Below are 23,656 nucleotides of genomic sequence, written 5' to 3'. Positions count from 1 at the left end.
AGAAGCCCAGATAGAGCAGACCGGCAGCCCAACGCGGGGGACAGGGTGTCCGCCAAGAACCCATTAAAGTCCCACGGGTCAGTGTCTGCGGGCAACGGCTCCCTCTGCGTCCAAAGCTGCAGGGTACTGGATTTCTCCCGTTCCAAGCGGGGTTAATCCATACACCACAAGACACAAGTGCAGGAGGAAGGGCCCCTACATTGCCAACCCATGTGCGGGACCAGCACACCCCTCCAGAGACAACCGGCATCCGGCCTTGGTTTACAATACAGACTTGGTGTGATTTCTTCCTAATTGTGAGTACACCGGTGCCATCCGGTCCAATCTGCCGACAGCGCCCCAGCCCTGCTCCTTACCTACACCTGAGCCCCGGGACTACACCTTTCCCTACCCGTGGAGGGGATACCATCTTGCTGCCCCCACGTCATCGGTCCCGGACGCCGGCCCCGAGAGGCAGCGGCGGTGCCACCATCCCATCACCGCAACCCACGGGTGGCGTCACAGACAATCTCCCCTGTAAATACCTCTCTTTTTCACTGTGTGCGAGGACGGGCGGGGACACGAACCCCGGGTCCGGTCACCACTCAAGCCCAGGACACGATCTCGACTCCGAGCGCCACTCGAGCAGCCCCGGTTGCCGCAGCGGAGGCCGCACCCGTCCGCGACAGTTGTACCATACTCGACCCTCCTTGGCATTCCAACACAAAACCCACACCCAGGTGTACAACAACAGCCAGTAAAGCCTAGTCACCCCCTCATGACAATAGGGGCACACCAGTGGGAAGGACCAGGCGGATGGGAGCGCCTACCTAGGAGTCCTGAGGTGTCAGGGGCGGGGACACAAGAGTTGAAGTTTGGAGTTGAGTTCTGATAGTTGACTGTAGAGGAGTGTGGAGTGCAGTGGAGTCAGGGGTTGGGGCCCCTGGACTACTGGACTAGGTGGCAGACGGCAAGCAGGGCCACAGGCAATGGAGATCCGGTCACGGTAGACCTTAAGTAGACCGGGGCAGGGTTGGAGCCCGCTGGTGCCGACAGCGGGAATCCAGTCCGAAGGCTGTGCACAGTCGGGGTACAAGGTTGCAAGCCCCTTGTTAATTGACCAGCCGGGGGGCAAGGTTTCAGGCCTTGTTCTACAGAAGCCCAGAGAGCGAAATGGAAGCCCAAAGCGGGGGATAGGGTGTCCATCAGAACCCACAGAGATCCCAAGGATCAGATTTGGCGGGCCACAGCTCCCAACAAACACAGTACCGGGAGTGGACTTCCCAGTTCCAAGCGGAGTTGTCCCAGTGAAGACACAAACACTGAGTGCAGAAGTAGAAATGAGCCACCCCCCTAGAGTTCGGTGCCCCGTTCGACGAGCTGTTCGACGAGCCGTTCAACGAACCTCTCGAACCCCATTGAAAACAATGGGAGGCAATCACAAACACCTAAAAACACCTGGAAAACACCCTCAAAGGTGTCCAAAAGGTGCCAAACAACTCCCAAGACAACACAAACACATGGGAAAGTGACAAGGACAAATACCCATGCGAAAACTAAACAGCTAGATGAGGAAAAAGAGGAGGAGACACAGATATAGGCATGGCATGCCCTTCTAAAATCATGTAAAACACAGTAAGGAGACTCCAAGCAGAGAATCTCTTTTTTCACAAAAATTGTGCCCCACAGACACCACTTAAGTGGCATCACTTGTGCCCCAGTTGCAAACTGGACAGGTTGATTTGCATCAAGCACATTCCAAAATACGCCAGCCTAAACTGTCCCCAGGATGACACCGTGATAGGTAGCAACGTTTTTGCTGAACCATGACTTGTTCATCTTGGCTCATTTTTAAAAACACAGCAAGGGTTACTCCAAGCGGAGTTTCCCTTTTTTCCAAAACTTGGGCCACAGACACCACTTCAGTGGCAGCACTTGTGCCCCAGTTGCAAACTGGACAGGTACATTTGCATCAAGCACATTCCAAAATACGCCAGCCTTAGCTGTCGCCCGGATGACACCGGGGAAGGTCTAGCAAAGTCTTTGGTGATCCCAGATCTGTTCATCTTGGCTCATTTTTAAAAACACAGCAAGGTTTACTCCAAGCGGAGTCTCCCTTTTTTCCAAAAATTGGGCCCCACAGACACCACTTCAGTGGCAGCACTTGTGCCCCAGTTGCAAACTTCAAAATGCTGTGGAGAGAAAAGCGCACATAGGGTCTTATCTGGCAAACAATGCAGGCTTAGAAAATGAAAACAGGTGCTCACCTATGGAAGTTGTGACAGGCACAACTCCTATGTATGCAGAAAATGGTCAAGCAGCAGCCCCGATGATGCAACAGGGAATCATGAATGGATAAGAAAGTCGGGTTTAACACTGCGCTAAAACCATGAAGCCAAACGATGTGATGAATTCTTTGCTATATTTTCTTTATTTAGGCCAGGTCTACGCGTTTCAAAGGCATGTCCGCCTTCTTCATCAGGACAAAGGAAAAAACATCATGCTGTTTTTTCCTTTGTCCTGATGAAGAAGGCGGACATGCCTTTGAAACGCGTAGACCTGGCCTAAATAAAGAAAATATAGCAAAGAATTCATCACATCGTTTGGCTTCATGGTTTTAGCGCAGTGTTAAACCCGACTTTCTTATCCATTCATGATTCCCAGTTGCAAACTTGACAGGTACATTTGCATCAAGCACATTCCAAAATACGCCAGCCTTAGCTGTCGCCCGGATGACACCGGGGAAGGTCTAGCAAAGTCTTTGGTGATCCCAGATCTGTTCATCTTGGCTCATTTTTAAAAACACAGCAAGGTTTACTCCAAGCGGAGTCTCCCTTTTTTCCAAAAATTGGGCCCCACAGACACCACTTCAGTGGCAGCACTTGTGCCCCAGTTGCAAACTTGACAGGTACATTTGCATCAAGCACATTCCAAAATATGCCAGCCTTAGCTGTTGCCCGGATGACACCGAGGAAGGTCTAGCAAAGTTTTTTCTGATCCCAGATCTGTTCATCTTGGCTCATTTTTAAAAACACAGCAAGGGTTACTCCAAGCGGAGTCTCCCTTTTTTCCAAAAATTGGGCCACACAGACACCCCATCAGTGGCAGCACTTGTGTCCCAGTTGCAAACTTGACAGGTACATTTGCATCAAGCACATTCCAAAATACGCCAGCCTTAACTGTCCCCAGGATGACACCGGGATATGTCTAGCAAAGTCTTTCCTGAACCATGACTTATTCATCTTGGCTCATTTTTAAAAACACAGCAAGGGTTACTCCAATCTGAGTCTCCCTTTTTTCCAAAAATTGGGCCACAGACACCACTTCAGTGGCAGCACTTGGGCCCCAGTTGCAAACTGGACAGGTTGATTTGCATCAAGCACATTCCAAAAGACGCCAGCCTTAGCTGTCGCCCGGATGACACCGGGGATGGTCTAGCAAAGTCTTGGCTCATTTTTAAAAACACAGCACTAAGTTTCAGCACTGTTTGCTATAAAAATAGCGTGGCAAAAGTGGTCAGGTGGGTACAGTGGCCGGGTTCTCTGGGTCAGTGGACATGAAAGGAAGCCTCACTTTCTATCCCTCCTAATGGTGAAATGCAGCAAGGAATTCCCTGAGCTTAGGTACACAGACGCTGTTATCTGAAGTTGTATACAGCGTTTCCACAGACCTGACTGTCACCTATGGCTCTGAGCCCGAGGAAGTGAGCCCTGAAAAGGGCTGAAATAAACTTCTGTCCATAATCTGTAGAGTGCTGTGTGTATAGCGTACACAGCCGGAGCGGCGACAGGAGCTGTGTGAGCGGTGACTGTCACCTACACGCAGAAAGCAGATAATGGCGCCATGAGGGAAAATGGCCGTATTTATAATGCAAGGACATGTGACATGGACAGCCTATGACACATGCCCTTGCTTGTCTGGCAAAAAAGACCACTTAGCTGTGTGTGTCTGTCTGGGATTGGCTGACATGCTGGGCCGCCCCACTGCACACACGCTTAGGTGAAAAAAAAAAAAAATGGCGATCACCATTATCCCAGCAGCACTGATGTAAACGCGCCGCCCCCGCACACTATACACTGAAATTAGATAATAGTGTGAATCACAGAGTGACTCACACTATTACAGTGAAAAGCCAGCTAGTAACTAGCTAGGCTTTTTGCTGATCGAACCGTTCTCGAACGTAACTCGAGCTATCAAGCTTTTAGCATAAAGCTCGCGTTCGAGTTCGATCTCGAGCACCCCCAAAATCACTCGAACATGAAATTGGCGAATCTCGAACTTCGAACATCGCTCAACTCTATGCAGGAGGAAGGGACCCCTGTTTGCTTCACCCAGGTGTGGGACCCTAATACACCCGCCGGAGGCGACTGGTCACTGGCAATTTGGTTTACCACTGGACTCTGTGTGTAATTCTTGTGAACTTTGAGTACACCTTTACCCCCGTCCCAACCCTGTACGTCACCTTCAGCAGCCATTGCTCCCATACACCTGGGCCCCGGTACTACACCTCCCCTACTCGTGGAGGGGATTCAATCCTGCTGCCCCGCTCCATAAGTCCTGGGCATCCCATCACCAGGCAGCGGCGGTGTCACCATCAATCAACGCAACACACGGGTGGCATCACCGACAAATCAATCCCCTGTAAATACTCCCTTGCTACGGTTGTGAGGATGGACAGCCGTAAGAGCCTCGGGTCCGGCCACCACTCGAGCCGCAGTAACGAACCCGGATCCGAGCAGCCCCTGCAGCGGCCCGGCCCCCGTACGCAACATTACTGGCACTGGTGTTCCAGGTTCCAAAGGGTAGGCCCTGCATCCTTGTGGGGATGCAGTACCTAGTAGTGGCGTGAGTGGCTCAGGGGCACTACACCCTTACCGTGCAGATTGTTATCAGGTAAGCCTGAAGCGTTTTCCTGAACTAAGGCTCTGTACCCCGTCTGTGCTTGGTCCAGTGAGTACTCCCCGTACTCTCCCTGGCAACCATACTCCTTTTGCCCAGTCAGTCACTTTACACTTTCTGTCTGAGCAGGGACTTATGACTGACCCACTTACTACTCAGTCAATCTCTTGCTAACTAACTGGTCTTCAAGATGTCTGTCTCCTGTCAACTGCACTGACTAGCCCCTCCTCCTCCCAGGTTTCTGACTAGTGGATTGGATGAGTCTCCACCAATAAGTGGTCATCCATCAGTTAAATCGCTAGCCTGTTACACAGTCTGGGGAAAAGGGCGTGGATTTGTGTGTGTATTGTGGTGGTTACCGGCATTGGTTTTCCAGGAATCTGGGGTTGGATGCAGTACCCTGTGGCACCTGACACTCAGGGGTGCCACATTTACAGCAGCCCAATATTTCTCTCCCTGTGACTGCCACCTCAGGTAATCTCACCAAGAGTTTTCCAAAATCTGAGTGGATACTAAATCCTCTCTGGGGTGGTCCTTAATATGGATGAAAAAGCAGGATAAGAGACACCTGGAGACAAGGAATAGCTCTTTTCTAGATATGTCTGTGATACCCTGGCAAAACCAGGTAGTCACACATAGGCCCCACATAACATCTTTCCTCACCTTGGTTACATACAGCTGACCTGAAACCCTAGTCACCCCCCCCTAGGGCAAGACAGGCACACCAGTGGGCGGGACAGGGCGGTTATGGAATTCCCACCTAGGTGTCTAGACTGCTCGGGGCGGGAAAACAAGTAGTGAAGTTGGCAGTTCAAGTTGAGAGGAGTGTGGGCTGGAGCTAGGTGTTGCTGCAGCAGAGGAAGTTCAAGTTGAACGGTGCCAATGTCGGAGCCCTGGTACCTTGGCTAGGTGGCAGACGGTGGTCTCCGTCAGCAGGAGACAGGAAGACGGCTCGGCAAATACGAGGAGGACCAGAGAAGGGTTGGAGCCCATCGGTACCGACACCGGAGACCTGACCAGAAACCGTGCATAGAGGGGGTACTTGGACCTTGAAGCCAGGACCGAAACCAACGACCTAGCTAATTAACCGATTGAGGGCAGGATTATAGGTCCTGTCCCAACCAAAGTCCCAAAAGAAGACAACCACCCACAGAGAGGGATAGGGCAACCGCCAGGGCCCATTGATCCCACGGGTCAGCGTCAGCGGGCACAGCTCCTTAGGCATACAGAAAGCCGGGAGCGGACTCCTGAGTTCCAAGCCAGGCAACCCACAATACACAAAAACAGTGCAGAGGAAAGGGCAGCGACCATCAGACCGGGTGGGCGGACCAGCGTACAACCGGCCGCGGCGGCCGGCCACCAGCACCTTGGTTTACTAAAAGATTCGTGTGATTCATTCAATAGGGAGTAACCTACTATCCCCTGGCCCATCTGGGCATGCAAGCCCCTGCTATCGCCATAGCCTGCACAAAAACACTGGGCCCCGGGGCAACCATCCCTACCCACGGAGGGGTTAACATCCGGCTGCCATTACATCTCCCCCGGGTATCCCACGACAGCAGCGGTGGTGTCCCACTTCACCACACACCGTGGGTGGCGTCACAGACGTTCTACAATCAATCCCGTACAAATACATCCCCTTTTTATTCGGAGTGACCGCGCGACCCCCGGGTCCGGGGAACCCCTCAAGCTGTACTGTAGGCCTCGGATTCGAGCAGCATTGGCTACTGGCATGGGGGGCTGCACACCCCGAAACTTGTCGCCACGAACAGGATTCAGACCCATCCACCTACCCGGTGGAAGTGCGCCTTGAATTGGACAGTCAGCGGTGATCCGTTGAGAAATTTTCAGAAGTCGCCATTTTTGTTGCCATTTTTGGGTGCGAAGAACTACCGCCCAGAGTCTTCTCCCGCAAGAAAGGGCGCAAAGCTGAATCCCCGCTCCCTGGGTACACGGCCGGAAGGTAAACCCCGAGGCCATAAAACGAAACTAACCAGCCGCATGAAGGGGTGCTGGCAAAAGACCGAGGGGGAGAAGCGGGAAGATGTCTGCTCCTAAACCTGATGCTGGAGCCGCGCCGACGGCTGGAGCGGCGGCGCCCCGAGGCGGAGTGGTGATCCCCGCGGAGGGACATGAATCAGATTGCTTACCGATGGGAACCACTGCCTGGCTGGAGCAGGAGCTGGTGAGATTCTGTGTCCGGGTGCAGTCGCAGTCACTGCAACAGGCGCTGGAGTGGAAAGCGGAGGTCCGGAGAATGGTGGCCGTGGTGTGGGCCCGTGAGAGCCGAGCTACCCGCACGGTGTCGGGTCGGGAGAAAAGTACCCAGAGTGTTTCGACCTCGTTGACCTGCCCGGAGCTGGAGCCTGTTTCCTATGTGATGGGAGAGTGCCGGCCGTCACCGCTCCCTGAAGCAGCAGCATCACCTGCTATACCACCTTCATTCCTGATGGAAGTTCAAAGCTCCGGGATGCATTGCAGCTGGTCCCGGAATGCTGACCCTCGGGGGCCAAGTGAGCCATACGGCCCCATGCAGCAGTGGTAGCGAAATCCCGGCTAACCCAGTTATGCAAGTCCCCGTTGGGACCGTTTACAGTTAAAGTCTCATTTACAGTTAATGGACCATGGCTTTGGACTGGAAAGCCAACCCAAAAACTTTTGGGCCTTGTAAATAGTCCCTGACAAACCTTCTCACCCGCCGCAGTCTCTGGAGAGGCTGATTGGAGGAAGGGCCTGGCGTACAGTCGGCCGAGGCCCAGTCACCACCAAAATCGGTGACTACCCTCCGGGTCAGGGGTCCCCTGGACGTGGGGCCCTTGAAAAAGGACTGCCGGGTAAGGAACTTTTTACCCGGCCCATACGGGCAACACCCGGACCTAACCTGGACTTGGGCAAGGGGTGCCAACGTGTGTTTTAGAAGTGACATCAGGGCTAGGTTGTTTTGGGTGAGTGAGGTGAGAAGGACCCGGTCCGTCCCGACCCGGTTTGCATGCGTAACGTTTAAGCAAAGTGCCTCCCGTAAGGGAAGAATGAAAGTATACTTCGATGTACATATGTTATTATAATTGTAATTGTGTTTTCTACCTTTTCTACAGTTCCTGTTAAATAAATGTTGGTGGTCGGACAGCCCGCGGACGGTCTGTATTAAACCAAGGGGGAATGTGATGCCCTGGCAAAACCAGGTAGTCACACAAAGGCCCCCGCATAACATCTTCCCTCACCTAGGTTACATACAGCCAACCTGAAACCCTAGTCACCCCCCCTAGGGCAAGACAGGCACACCAGTGGGCGGGACCAGGCGGTTAGGGAACGCCCACCTAGGGGTCTAGACAGCCCGGGGCGGGAAAACAAATAGTGAAGTTGGTAGTTCAAGTTGAGAGGAGTGTGGGCTGGAGCTAGGTGTAGCTCCAGCAGAGGAAGTTCAAGTTGAACGGTGCCAGGGTCGGAGCCCTGGTACCTTGGCTAGGTGGAAGATGGTGGTCACCGTTAGCAGGAGACAGGAAGATGGCTCGGCAGATCCGAGGAGGACTGGAGAAGGGTTGGAGCCCACCGGTACCGACACCGGAGACCTGACCGGAAACCGTGCACAGAGGGGGTACTCGGACCCTGAAGGCAGGACACAAAACTGTAAAACACAGCAAGGGTTACTCCAAGCGGAGTCTCCCTTTTTTTCCAAAAATTGGGCCACAGACACCCCTTCAGTGGCAGCACTTGTGCCCCAGTTGCAAACTTGACAGGTAGATTTGCATCAAACACATTCCAAATCCACAAGCATTTACTCTCCCCAGGATGACACAAGGGTAGTAAAGTCCTTGCGGATCCATGACTTGTTCATCTTGATGAACGTTAGTCTGTCCACACTGGACAGACGCGTGCGCTTATTTGTCATCACACACCCAGCAGCACTGAAGACACGTTCAGAGACAACGCTGGCAGCTGGACATGACAAGATCTCCAAGGCGTAAGTGGCAAGCTCAGGACATTTTTCAAGATTTGAAGCCCAAAATGAGCAAGGCTCCAGTTGCAAAGTCATGCATCGATGTTCATTTGGAGATACTCCTGTATCATCCTCTGCAGCTGTTGACTATGTGTCAGACTTCTTGTCTCTGTTGGCCTTGCAAAGGATGGTCTAAAAAAATTATGAAACGATTCAATAAAATTGCTGTTACCAGCACCAGATATGGTGCTGCTGGTACGGTTAGACTGTTGATGACGAGACCGTCCCATGTTTGTCAAATTACAACTGGGAGATTCACTTTGTGCACCACTGGCGTTTGGTGGAAAAGCCGAGCTAAGATTGAGTAACAGCTTCTGCTGATACTCCTGCATACGAGCGTCCCTTTCTATGGCTGGAATTATTTCACAAAATTTGGACTTGTACCGGGGATCTAATAGTGTGGCAACCCAGTAGTCATCATCACTTCTAATTTTGACAATCCGAGGGTCATGTTTAGGTAGTGCAGCAAGAAGGCGCTCATGTGTCTTGCGCATCCATGCGGACCAAGTCCTTGCTGTGTTTGTGGCATAGAGGTTCTAACCGTTCTTTCTTCCTCTGACATCTCCCCCCAACCTCTTTCAACTGAAATGTGACCAAGGTCTCCCTCATCTGCTGAGTCTTCCATGTCCATGGACAGTTCGTCCTCCATTTCTTCATGTTCTCCTGCACCTTCCTCAACATTTTGCCTGCTACAATGCGCCCTTGTCAATCCCTCTCCCCCATCATCCCATGCCTGCCACCTTGGTGATGATGAACGTCTGGACCTTGGTGATGTTTTTATCCCTTGCGCATATGAATCCTCATGTACTTCCTCCCCTTCCTGTTGAACCACCCCCTGACTCCGAATAGTGTTTAGCTAGTGCTCCAGCATGAAAATGACTGGAATTGTCATGCTGATAATGGCATTGTCAGCACTAAACATAGTCGTCGCCATCGCAAAACTGTGCAGAAGAGTGCATAGGTCCTTGATCTGAGACCACTCCATCAGGGTGATCTGCCCCACCTCTGCATCTTGTTGGCCCAGGCTATACGTCATGACCTTTTGCACCAGTGCTTGGCGGTGCTGCCACAATCGCTGTAACATGTGGAGAGTCGAATTCCAGCGTGTCGACACATCGCATTTCAGGCGATGAACCAGCAGGCCGAAAGACTTCTGGAGCGATGCAAGTCGCTTAGCTGCGGCGGTTGAACGGCAGAAGTGAGCAGACAGTTTTCGTGCTCTGTGCAGAAGGCCATCTAGGCCGGGATAGTGTGTTAAAAATTGCTGGACAACAAGGTTCAACACGTGAGCCATACAAGGCACATATGGCACCTTGCCCAGGCAAAGGGCTGCACCCAGGTTTGCAGCATTGTTGCACACGGCCTTACCTGGCTACAGGTTGAGTGGAGACAACCATTTATGAAACTCGGACTGCAGAGCTGACTACAACTCAGCCGCTGTGTGACTCTTATTTCCAAGACATTTCAAGCTAAAGACCGCCTGATGCCGTTGCGCTCTGCTGCCAGCATAGTAAGGAGGTGTGCATTATTCCTTGCGCGCAGTTACAACGCTGGTGGCCTGACCAGGCAGGCTTGGGGCGGAGGTGGAGGACCCAGACGAGGTTGAGGAGGCAGAAGCGTTGGAGGAACTTATACATACAGAGGATTGATGCACAAGTCGTGGGGACGGCAAGACTTGTTCAGCAGACCATTCTCCATCTATCACCATAGTTACCCAGTGCCCAGTCAGGGACATGTAACGCCCCTGTCCATGCTTATTGGTCCAAGTATCGGTGGGGAAATGCACCCGTTCACACACAGAGTTTCTCAAGAAAGCGGTGATGTTGTGTGCGACATGCTGGTGTAGCGCAGGTACACCTTTCCTAGAGAAGTAGTGGCGACTGGGTATCTGGTACTAGGGCACAGCGACGGACATAAGGTCTCAAAAATCCTGTGTGTCCATTAGGCGGAAAGGCAGCATTTTGCTAGCCAAGAGCTTGCAGAGGGATAAAGTCAACCTCTTAGCTTTGTCATGGGTCAGAGGAAATGGCCTTTTATTTTTCCACATTTGAGGGACAGAGATCTGGCTGCTGTGTGTAGACGGTGGTGAGTATGGTGTCCCTGGAAAAATGCAGGTTTGTGAGGAAAGTTCAGGCGTAGACATGATGTTGCCTTCATTCAACGTTGGTGCTATCGATGTCTGAGAGATCTGTACACCCACACTTGTTTCCCCTTCCAAACCAACTGACGACCTACCAAGCAAACTGCCTTTTGCGGTTATAGTGGTGGAAGTTGTGCGTGGAAAACCAGGTGTGACAGCTGTCCCCCCAGTCATAGAAGATGAAGAGCACGCGGATGCCCTGGAAGGGGCAGGCGGTGGTTGGGCTATGCTAGGCCGCATTGCAGCACAGTGAGCTTCCCTCTGGGAATTATGCTTGGTATTCATGTGACGATTCAAGGAAGAAGTTGTCAAACTGGTGAGCTTTTTGCCTCTACTTATAGATTCCCGACAAATTTTACAGATCACATGATTTGGGAGATCCTTTGCAAGGTCAAAAAAGGACCAGGCTAGGTAAGGCTTATAGGACATGCGACCTGCAGTGCCACCCCGACTTGTGCTCAGAGGCAGAGTGGTGGCTGAGGATGCAGTTGTAGACGTGCTACCAGTACTCCGACTCTGTCCAGGAAGGCGCAAGGTAACTTCGTCATCAGTTGCATCCTCCTCCACCGCCTCTGTTGACCTCCTCAAGTGCCTGACTGTGGGTTGACAGTAAGTGGATCTAGAACTTCATCATCAAGCATTGTGTTTGCACTTCCCTCGCCCTCAGACCTAGCCTCTTCCTGCCCTGACCGAATATTTAAGTTGTCATCCCAATCTGGTATCTGCGTCTCATCGTCATCAGTATGTTCCTCATTGTCATTGTCTACACCAACAGATGTTACAGTTTGTGAATGAGGGTCTACATTATGCTCATAAACTTGATCATCAGGGCCTGAATCTGAGTCACAAAGCTTCTGGGTATCACTGCAGACCATTTCCTGGTCTGTACTCACTGTAGCTTGGGAGCAGACATCTGATTCACAGGCTATAGTGTGACTGAACAGCTCTGCAGACTCAGCCATCTTTGGTACACCATACTGTGCAGGGCGGGTGGAGACTTGATAGCTGGGAGAAAGCAAGTGTGATTGGGATGACAACTCAGAGGACTGTTTTTTTATGTGGTAGTTGAGGTGGAGGAGAGGGCACTTGTTGGAGCACTTGAGATCCATTCAAGCATGTTTTTGTTTTGTGCATCATCTAACTTTCTTACAGTAGTTCGGGTCTGTAAAAAAGGGAGCACATCGGATTGTCCACGGAAAGCAGTAGACATCTTACTTTTGCTGGAAGATGGCTTATCTTCAGCAGATGTTAATGTAGCTTTGCCACCTTCCCCACGGACACAAACTTTTTTTCCTTTTCCAACACGTCTGTTCACCTTTCCACCAGCATCTGTCCTTTTGCCACTCATTTTGTTAGCGACAAGAGTAGCCACTTAAAATGTGGTAGCAAAAATCGAGAGGTGGTGTAGATTGCAGAGGTGGTCTAGCTTTATTGACAGCTGAAGAACCAACACTGACTATCCCTGACAATGCAACTATGGCCCTAAAACTGGCAGCACTGTTTGCTATAAAAATAGCGTAGCAAAATGTGCATGAGGGTTGAATGCAGAGGTGGTGGGACTTGCTTGGCACAAGTAGGACACAAAATTAGTATAGCAGCCACTTTTTGGATGCCACTTATGTTCAGCACTGTTTGCTATAAAAATAGCGTAGCAAAATGTGCATGAGGGTTGAATGCAGAGGTGCTGGAAATTGCTTGGCACCAGTGGGACAACAATGGAGTATAGCAGCAACTTTTTGGATGCCACTTATGTTCAGCACTGTTTGCTATAAAAATAGCGTAGCAAAATGTGCATGAGGGTTGAATGCAGAGGTGCTGGAAATTGCTTGGCACCAGTGGGACAACAATGGAGTATAGCAGCCACTTTTTGGATGTCACTTGTGTTCAGCACTGTTTGCTATAAAAATAGCGTAGCAAAATGTGCATAAGGGTTGAATGCAGAGGTGCTGGGACTTGCTTGGCACCAGTGGGACAACAATGGAGTATAGCAGCCACTTTTTGGATGCCACTAATTTTCAGCACTGTTTGCTATAAAAATAGCGTAGCAAAATGTGCATGAGGGTTGAATGCAGAGGTGCTGGAAATTGCTTGGCACCAGTGGGACAACAATGGAGTATAGCAGCCACTTTTTAATGCCACTAATTTTCAGCACTGTTTGCTATAAAAATAGCAAAGCAAAATGTGCATGAGGGTAGAATGCAGAGGTGCTGGAAAATGCTTGGCACCAGTGGGACAACAATGGAGTATAGCAGCCACTTTTTGGATGCCACTAAGTTTCAGCACTGTTTGCTATAAAAATAGCGTGGTAAAAGTGGGCAGGTGGGTACAGTGGCCGGGTTCTCTGGGTCAGTGGACATGAAAGGAAGCCTCACTTTCTATCCCTCCTAATGGTGAAATGCAGCAAGGAATTCCCTGAGCTTAGGTACACAGACGCTACGTTATCTGACGCTGTATACAGCGTTTCCACAGACCTGACTGTCACCTATGGCTCTGAGCCCGAGGAAATGAGCCCTGAAAAGGGCTGAAATAAACTTCTGTCCCTAATCTGTAGAGCGCTGTGTCTATAGCGTACACACCGGAGAGGTGACAGGAGCTGCGTGAGCGGTGACTGTCACCTACACGCAAAAAGCAGATAATGGTGCCGTGAGGGAAAATGGCCGTATTTATAATGCAAGGACATGTGACACGGACAGCCTATGACACATGACCTTGCTTGTCTGGCAAAAAAGACCACTTAGCTGTGTGTGTGTCTGGGATTGGCTGACATGCTGGCCCGCCCCACTGCACGCGCGCTTAGGGAAAAAAAAAAATGGCGATCGCCATTATCCCAGCAGCACTGATCTAAACACGCCGCCCCCGCACACTATACGCTGAAATTAGATAATAGTGTGAATCACAGAGTGACTCACACTATTACAGTGAAAAGCAAGCTAGTAACTAGCTAGGCTTTTTGCTGATCGAACCGTTCTCGAACGTAACTCGAGCTATCGAGCTTTTAGCATAAAGCTCGTGTTCGAGTTCGATCTTGAGCATCCCCAAAATCACTCGAACATGAAATTGGCGAACCTCGAACATTGTTCAACTCTACTTGGTACATTTACGCTTGTGAGTAGCATCTGTAATGTCTCTCTGAAGCGTCCAACAGTAGTCTGCCATCAGTGTAATGCTCCATCTTCCCTGGTATCTTCTTTCCATCTCTTTAATGTCCTGGTGGAATCATTCACCTTGCTCTTCACTCACAGCTCCCAAATTTTTAGGAAAGCTGTCAAGGTGGGACTAGAGGAAATGCACTTTTAACCTCATCGGGCAACCTAAAGCTTGAAATGCTTTCAGCATTCGTCCAATATTCTTTTTGTAGTCAGGATCTTTGTTATTGCCTAAAAAATTCTCTATGACCTCTTTAAATGCAATCCACCCTTTTTTTTGAGGATCTGTCATGATATCAATAAACTCTTGATCAGGTATAAGCCTTCTAATGTCTGGTCTTCCTTCAATTTTGCTTCCTAGAGGCCTGGAAACTTGGTGACCAAGTATTTAAAGCATTCTCCATCTCTTGGAAGTGTTTCTACAAATTGCTTCATCAATCACAATTTTATGTGGAGAGGTGGAAGAACTTTATGGGGAGGTGCTAAAGTTTCTCGAAGGACATTTTTTTCACAAACTGTGAGCACCCTCAGCTGCCAACTGTTCTTGGTCCAGTGATTTTGTTGGTCTCGACTGTCTCATTGACACAGACAACTAGGGTATTTGGTATACACAGCTTGTTGACCAGAGCAGCATGCACAAGACTTTCAAATTCCCGCACACTTGCCAACCATGGTCTTCATATTTAAGTTTATGAAGAACCAATTCCAAGTTCTCATAGGTTTACTTGTGGTGTACGGAATGACCTACAGGAATGGAAGCATAAAAACACCCATTATGGAGTAAAACTGCTTTGAGACTTCTTTTGAAGAATCTATAAAAATACACCATTGGCTGAATCATATTGGAGTTGGAATTGACCCATCAAACCTTCAACATTGATGCAATAAATAAACTTGCGTTCCTGAGCAAAGTAAGGAACAAACTCCTTTTCACGATGTCTGAACCATGAAAAGGACAATCCTGGCAACAATAAATTCTTGCTTATGAGCCTTGATCCGAGTAACTCAGCGGCATCTTTGGAAAGATTCAGTCTCTTACCAAATCATTCATATCCTCCTGGGAAAACAATTTTGGTCTTGTATCATCTTTAAAGTCAGAACTTGATTTATTATCTGGTTCAGATATAACTTCACCTTCATCGTAGCTAGTTATCTCTTCCAAGGTAGCAGAGGCCTTGGGTACTGGTAGATCTGTGCCATGGGGGATGGGACAAATTGCTGAGTGAATATTGGGGTATGAAATGGAATGCTTCCAATTTGAATTATACCCTTTCACATCGCATGAACAAAAGTAGCAATCATCACTATGGTTCTTTTGCTCTCGCCATTACATAGAAATCCCATAAAGGAAAGCTATTTTTCATACCCATGAACCATTTATGGAGGTCCTCAACAAACCTTTTGCACACTTTATGAGGCACCCAAGCTTTATCTTTATCTCTAAGCTTTAGTCCGAAGTTAGCAAAGTATAATTTTTTCACAAAGTTTGTAATATTCAGCTGTTGCTTTTACACTGTATATTCACCAAAAATGTAACAGAAACTGTCAGGCGATTTATGAGCCATAATGCTAATTTTTGGAAACATGGTTATATAATCACACGTTAACATGAACTGAGATGAAAAGGTGTGAACAGGCGAGAGCCAAGAAAAAACAAGCCCGGGGCATGTCCGAGCCCATGCATTCAGCTTGCAACATGTTGATGCTGGTTTCATTAGCTCACTCTGAAAGTTCTTTTCTTTGAAAGTTATATTTTTTGGCATTGTATATCTTGAATGCATTAATGTAATAGTAATTTGGACTTTACATTTGATAAAAAAAATACCAAAAATTGAGAAACATTTACTAAATTTGAAGAGAATTTTGCGTTTTTTGACAAAGCCTGACATCCAGGATTTTTTTCAATATTTTTTCATTTTCAACACACCAAAATACATGGAAATTATATGAAAATAAACCAACCGCTTTTTAGTCACGCACCTGTGTTTACTGCAGAGGGATTTGTGTAGGCTGGAGTCTTGGGCTGAAAAATAATTGAAGCTTAATGTGGATAAATGTAAGGCCATGTGCTTGGGCAGAGTAAATAAAATGTATAACAATGTGCTCAATTATAAACACTGGGTAAAATTGCACTGAAAAAGACTTGGGTCTATGGGTGGACGGCAAACTCAACTTTACTGATCAGTGTCCGGCAGCTGCTGCCAAGGCTAATAAGATAATGCATTAAAAGACGCATAGATGCTCATGACAAGAGCATAGTTTTAGCCCTATTAAAGTCGCTAGTGTGACCAAACTTAGATTTTTGTTCTCCGGTGTATAATTAGACCAATAAGGTACAAGAAAAGGAGAATTATATATAGTGGACCAAAAGAAAAACTCCTAAAACAGTTTTTATTACTTTAATGATTAAAAATAGTTATAAAAAGCTATGTAGCTTTGAGTATGTCCACTACAGTTAAGACAAGGTCATGTGAGGTGAGTGCAACAGAGGGCGAAAACAGATCGTTAGTGGGATATTTTGATGATATTTAGCCGACAGGCATAGTAGCCAACTTTCTGGATGGTAGTGACATAAATGGGATAGCAGGGGATTGTCTGTTCCCTCTCTTCTGCTTACCTACCAACAGAGGTCCACCATAAAGTTTTGGGTACTCCCCGCTCTTCGTCAGCTGTCCCTAGTCTATCCCTCAATTGCTGTTATTGCCAAAGCGGGCACCCACCATCAAGGAAGGAATAAATAGTGCCAAATCATCTCAGGTCAGTATTATAAATTCACAGTAGTTTCCATAAAAATAAATGGTAACCACTACCCAGCTACCCAGAATAATTATATCTTAGGGGCCGAGTAAAAAGCAAGGTTAAAGCACTAATATCAATACCACCATAACTGAAGGCCTAAATAAATAAATAAATAAAGATCCCAGCAAGGAATAATTTACAGAATCTGCTGGGATCATCCAAAGAATATCCCAACGTGTTTCCCCCCTATATTTTTTCTTACGGGTTTATCAGGGGAAATTCAGTGGATTAAATGATAGATCCAAACAGCATAAAGGCCATCTAAATAGAAAGTGAATAAATCACCATTAAGAATTAACAACATACAGTACATCTGTCCATATTATTTACATGATATTTATAGTCAGCTACAAACTGAGGTAAATATCAATAAACATACTGTACCTTACATATTATGCTCTTGCGACCCATAGCTTCAGTGGCCAAGTATGGTCAGCATGTCGTCCATAGTGCAGTGACTGGGTGTCTCCCATTCGGGAATATACACTCCTCTCAAGTGCTGGTCACCTGGAGAGTGGAGCGGGACCTCCCATCACAGAGGCTATCTTTTAAATTTGCAGATGTTTCCCACTGTGGGAGGCCAGAAGTCACTGCACATGCGCGGTCTATTCCGGTAATACCTGGATATGTCAAAGAGACATCACAGTGTCGGATATGATCTGGCACATCCAATGCGCATGCAACAATTTATTGGAAGCCCACAGGGACAAATAGCTTGCTAAGGTGGGAGAGCTATCACCCTTCGGCTCTACGCAGGTGTATCCCAAAAGGGCAGTTCCTCCATTTAAGAAAGAACTGCTCTTCCCTTCATGATTTCCATCAGCAAGTGTGACACCCTGGACTAGGCAGGTAGTCACAAACACAACATCACACACACCCCCTCCTCTGGTTAGGCAACAAAAGTAAAACAAAATCCTTGTTGCCACCCTCCAGGCGGAGCCAGGTGGTTGACCCCACCCACCGAGGAGTTCACAGACCTGGAGGCGGGAAAAAGCAGTTAGTTAGAGTTTGGAGTTCAAGTGGAGTGGAGGAGTTGAAGTTTGGAGTTGAAAGTGACAGGAGAGAAACTGTTAGTGTCTGGGTCGGAGCCCAGGCACTGTCAGCAAGGTCGGCAGATGGTGGTGGCCGTCTGCAGGAGTTGGCGCAGGTCGGCGGAACCGTAGGACCGGGGACGGGCGGTGGCCCGCCGGTACCGAGCCAGGGAGCAGATCTGAACCAAGCACAAAGGCAGGGCCATTAGACCCCGACCAGGCTAGGAGCCGCCGAAAACGGTCAAATCCGATAGTGATCGGGACCGCAGGGGTTCCCTCACACCAAAGACCCGACAGAAGGCAACCGTCCACACAGTGAGGATAAAAAGCCACCTCCATAGGCTAGAGATCCAAGGGCCAGTGCCTGCGGGCAAAACGGGCTCCTTCGGTACATACACGCCGGGGAGCGGACTACCAGTGGGAAACCATCGGAGTCAATACATACACAGCGGTGCAGGGAAAGACAGCCACCATCAACCTGTCCACGGAGAGCAAAGACACTGCAGCTGGCTGCGGGACCTGTCCATCCGGCCGTTTGGTTTACCAGAGACTCTGTGAATCTGTGCCTGAGTGAGTACAACAGTGCCATCTGGCACCGCGCCGCGCTGCCTCCGCAACCCTGCACCCCAGGTACCCTGCCTCCCCGTTCACCACCGGGCCCCGGGATCACCAACCCCTACCCACGGAGGAGGAACCAACACCTAGCTGCTCCCTGCCATCGTTCCCGGGAATCCCGTCACAAGCAGCGGTAGTGCCCACCATCACCACGACCCGTGGGTGGCGTCACGAACTATCTCCCCAAAACCACCCAACACCCCTTTTCACTCAGGGGCGAGGAGTGCTGCTCGAATCCCCGGTGTCATGATGTATTTTACCTTCTCACTGTATTTGCTGTAATACTATGTCAGATGTGATGTCACTTTCCTTTGGTGGTATTTACTGAACACTTTGAAATGTCTTGGGATGTAAGTAACCATACCTTCCCCCCATCTCCTGTGTCTCTGGGCCCATAATGCAATTATCTCTTGTCCACACAGCCAGGGGAACTTCTCATTGTTTCGTAAGCAGTGGATAACGCCAACTACACAAACCTGTAGACATCTCTGAGCCAACCTTCTAGAATCTTCTAGTGGGCCCAACCATTGCATAGACCCCTACCCTTGAGGGGCGGGCCCACGAGCTCAAACAATTCACTCCTGTTTCTAAATGCAGTTGGGAGTTGAGTTTTTGAAGAGGAAGGGAGCGAGATCTGAATCTGCGGACAGACCTCGCCGTCCAGTGGATTGTGTGGGATTTCTGGGACTCTGAAAAGGACTATTACGTTGTGATCTGGCACTTTGGATTATCGGGAGGTGCCCCCGAATCTGTTTTATTTGGACTTGTCGTGTGCTGTTCCTGTATTCCTGTTAGTAAACCTGTTGGATCATCCTCGGCCTGTTGTCTCTCTTTGCTCTGATGTACACCCCGTCACAAACTGGTTGGCAGCGCTGGGATCAGAGCAGAAGGAATGGAGGACAATGGCTCAACATCAGGAACCAGCACTGCAGAGTACAAGACCTGGACTTTGGGGAACCTGCAATCAAAGGCCCGTGAAGTAGGAGTTCGTTTCAAAGGACTCTCCAAGGAGCAGCTGATTGAGGCGCTAGAAGGAGTCTGTTCGCAAAATGACGTGGAGGAAGGATCCGCACAGCAAACGGAAGAAAGACGGCAGCCGGAGGTGAATACCCAAAAAAGTCAATGGGTTGTGTGGTACAAGGAGGAGATGGCACTGCTTGGAGATGAGGCCACCATAGAAGATAAGAGGGAGGCCATGCGTGGAGCTAAAGAGAAGGAGCGCAGGATGGAGGAGATGGCACTGCTGGATAAGGAGCTCGCTGTGGAAGCCGCGAGAGGTTCCAGACAGACTGTAACCCCAGCACCCATCATGAGGGAACTTCCCAGGGTGTCCCGCAAAGACTTTAAGCCGTTTAATGAGGCTGCAGGCGACATTGAGGGCTTCTTCCAGGACTTTGAGCATCAGTGTCGATTAATGGAAGTCCCGGACAGGGAGCGTGTCCGGCATCTGGTTGGGCTCCTAGAGGGGGGAGCTGCTGAAGCCTATAGAGCTATGGACCCTCGGTGGAACTGTGAGTATGCGGATATTAAACAGACTATTCTAGAACATTATGCTGTGACCCCAGACACTTACAGGACTCAGTTCCGTGCTTTAGCCTGTGATGGGGAAGTGTCTTTTAAGATATATGCTCATAGACTCAAACAAATATGTAATCGCTGGCTGGAGGCAGAGGAGGCCTTATCTTGGGAGACCTTCCTGCAGGTCATCCTAAAAGAACAATTCTTTGCCCAGTGCCCCGCTGAGATCCGGGAATGGGTGCGTGAGAGAAAAACAGCGACAGTGGAGGAAGCTGCTGCTCTCGCTGATGAGGCTCTCACCATCAAGCCTCAGTGGAGGGTTCTGTTGGAGGATGGAGAGACGCCTAACAGCTCCACAACATCGGATGCCCCTAGTTATTCTGTCCCCATTGTTCCCCGTTCCTCTAAGCCACCACATGTTGATACCCGTGTTAATGTGCCTCCAGTTGCTTCTACTGCACTTTCTGGAATACGCCGGGGAGAGGAAGTAACAGAGCGCAGGTGTTATGTTTGTAGGCATCCCGGGCATTTGCAGGCCTCATGCCCAGCCAGGCCATGGAGGAATCATCCTCAAACCCCTACAGCACCTTCAGGTGGGAGCCGGCCTCTAAGTTCCCCTACCCCTTACCCAAGAGGACGCCTTGGATGGAGGGAGACCCAGCTCAGATGCTATCAATGTGGACAGCCAGGGCATCGGCAAGTCTCCTGCCCAGCTGTTCAAATGAGGACTGATCCTGCACCCAATCGGATTGTTAATTATTTACAGCCCAGTGCCATGGAGGAAGATGTGGCACCGTTATGTGAGGACTGGCCTAGTGACTCAGCCCCCCATGTTGCACCACCAGGAGTTTACGGGGTGCGACCCGCAGTTATGACGACTTCTGCTCATCGAGGTAAGCACTTGCAGGAGGTTGTGCTGGATGGACAGAGACTTGTTGGATTTTGTGACTCGGGTGCTTTCCTCACACTGGCTGATCCCCGAGTGGTTCGGCCTGAGGCAATCCATAGAGGACCTGGGATTGTTATTGAACTGGCTGGTGGACAATGGAGGACTATTCCCACAGCCACTGTGGATCTGAACTTTGGTTTTGGGGTCAGGCGATGTGTGGTTGGGGTGATGGGTGGTCTGCCTGCAGCTGTTCTCCTGGGCAATGATGTGGGAGAGCTACGATGCCAATTCGTGGCTGCATGAAGCCACATGTAAGTAACGCTCTGCCTGTGTGTACTTAACCAGTGACCTGTAGAGGTCCCTAGTACGTACACAAGTTGGGAGGGGAAGGAATTGTCATGATGTATTTTACCTTCTCACTGTATTTGCTGTAATACTATGTCAGATGTGATGTCACTTTCCTTTGGTGGTATTTACTGAACACTTTGAAATGTCTTGGGATGTAAGTAACCATACCTTCCCCCCATCTCCTGTGTCTCTGGGCCCATAATGCAATTATCTCTTGTCCACACAGCCAGGGGAACTTCTCATTGTTTCGTAAGCAGTGGATAACGCCAACTACACAAACCTGTAGACATCTCTGAGCCAACCTTCTAGAATCTTCTAGTGGGCCCAACCATTGCATAGACCCCTACCCTTGAGGGGCGGGCCCACGAGCTCAAACAATTCACTCCTGTTTCTAAATGCAGTTGGGAGTTGAGTTTTTGAAGAGGAAGGGAGCGAGATCTGAATCTGCGGACAGACCTCGCCGTCCAGTGGATTGTGTGGGATTTCTGGGACTCTGAAAAGGACTATTACGTTGTGATCTGGCACTTTGGATTATCGGGAGGTGCCCCCGAATCTGTTTTATTTGGACTTGTCGTGTGCTGTTCCTGTATTCCTGTTAGTAAACCTGTTGGATCATCCTCGGCCTGTTGTCTCTCTTTGCTCTGATGTACACCCCGTCACACCCGGGTCCGGCCCACCGTTCGAGCTACCGAGCAGCAGCAGCCCCGGACCCGAGCGTAGCGAGCGCGGCCCTTCCGCTCGCGACACAAGCAAGAATCCTAAGGGATAAGTTTAGAGACAGGAGCTATCCAGAACGGGTGATTAATTCAGCCTATGAGACTGCCGTGACTAAAATAGGGTAGCACTATTAACCCCACACTCTAGACCCGAGCCTGAAGCCATCACCAGACTGATTGGCTCTTATGATGACCAGAATGACAAGATGATGCTTATCCTGAGACGACAATGGGGTATCCTCAGACCCAGACATCAGTGAGTTTGTGGCGCCCCTGAGTGTCAGGTGCCACAGGGTACTACATCCAACCCTAGATTCCTGAAAGACCAGTGCTGGTAACAAACACAACACACACAAACCACGCCCTTTTCCCCAGACTGGGTGACAGTCTAGAGATGGATTTGACGGGTGGTCACCTATTATTATTATTATTATTATTAATAATAATAATAATAATAATATTTATTCATTTATATAGCGCTATTAATTCCACAGCGCTTTACATACATTGGCAACACTGTCCCCATTGGGGCTCACAATCTAAATTCCCTATCAGTATGCTTTTGGAGTGTGGGAGGAAACCCACACAAACACAGGGAGAACATACAAACTCCTTGCAGATGTTGTCCTTAGTGGGACTAGAACCCGGGACCCCAGTGCTGCAAAGCTGCAGTGCTAACCACTGAGACACCGTGCCGCCCCACCTAGGAGGAGGAGGGGCTATTCAGTGAAGTGGACGGACGACGGACATCTTGTCAGACAGAAGTCAGTAAGTAAGATAGTGAAAAGTCAGACAGGGAGATAGTCAGAAGTCAGTGTGATGCCCTGGGCAAGCCAGGGGTCACAGGTCATAACACCATCACACCCTACACCCCAGATAGGAACACCAAGGCTAACCTAAAATCCTTGTTGCCTTCCTCCAGGGGCTGATGTCCACACCAGGGGGTGGGCCAGGCGGTTGGCTCCGCCCACCAAGGAGTTCACAGCCCTGGAGGCGGGAGAACCAGGCAGATAAGAAAAGTTAGTGGAAGTAGAAGGAAGGGAAGTAGTAGAGGAGCTTGAGAAAAGGAGTAAAAAGTGACAGTTTGTAAAGCCTGAAGCTGGTCTGGGTGTGTGCCCCGGACTGAGACAGCAAGGTCAGCAGACGGCGGTGACTGTCCGCAGGAGCGGCTGACCGGAGGTTGCCGAAAGGACCACGGACGGGTGGTGGCCCGGCGGTACCGGAGCGGTATACAAAGTGAAGCCAGCACCAGTGGCAGGGGCCTTTCGGATCCCGGCAAGGCTAGGCGTCGCCGTGAATTTGCCAAATCCGTTAGTGAAGGGGACCTCTGGGTCTCCCAACAACCAAGTCCCGATTGAAGGCAACAGTCCAACCGTTGGAGAGAGACACCGCCACCGCCAGGGCACCAGTTTCTCAGGGCCAGCGCCTGCGGGCAAAGAGAGGGGCTCCTTTGGCCCAGATTGAAGCCGAGGAGTGGGTAACCGGTGGGAACCCATCGCTACCAACACAGAAACATTAGGTGCAGGAAAAGGGACCGTCAACTTCTGGGGAAAAGCAAGTGTAGCCGTCCGTGGGAACC

This window comes from Anomaloglossus baeobatrachus (assembly GCF_048569485.1).
Source record: "Anomaloglossus baeobatrachus isolate aAnoBae1 chromosome 1 unlocalized genomic scaffold, aAnoBae1.hap1 SUPER_1_unloc_5, whole genome shotgun sequence".
NCBI classification, from domain to species: Eukaryota; Metazoa; Chordata; class Amphibia; order Anura; family Aromobatidae; genus Anomaloglossus; species Anomaloglossus baeobatrachus.
This window is presented reverse-complemented; position numbering follows the sequence as displayed.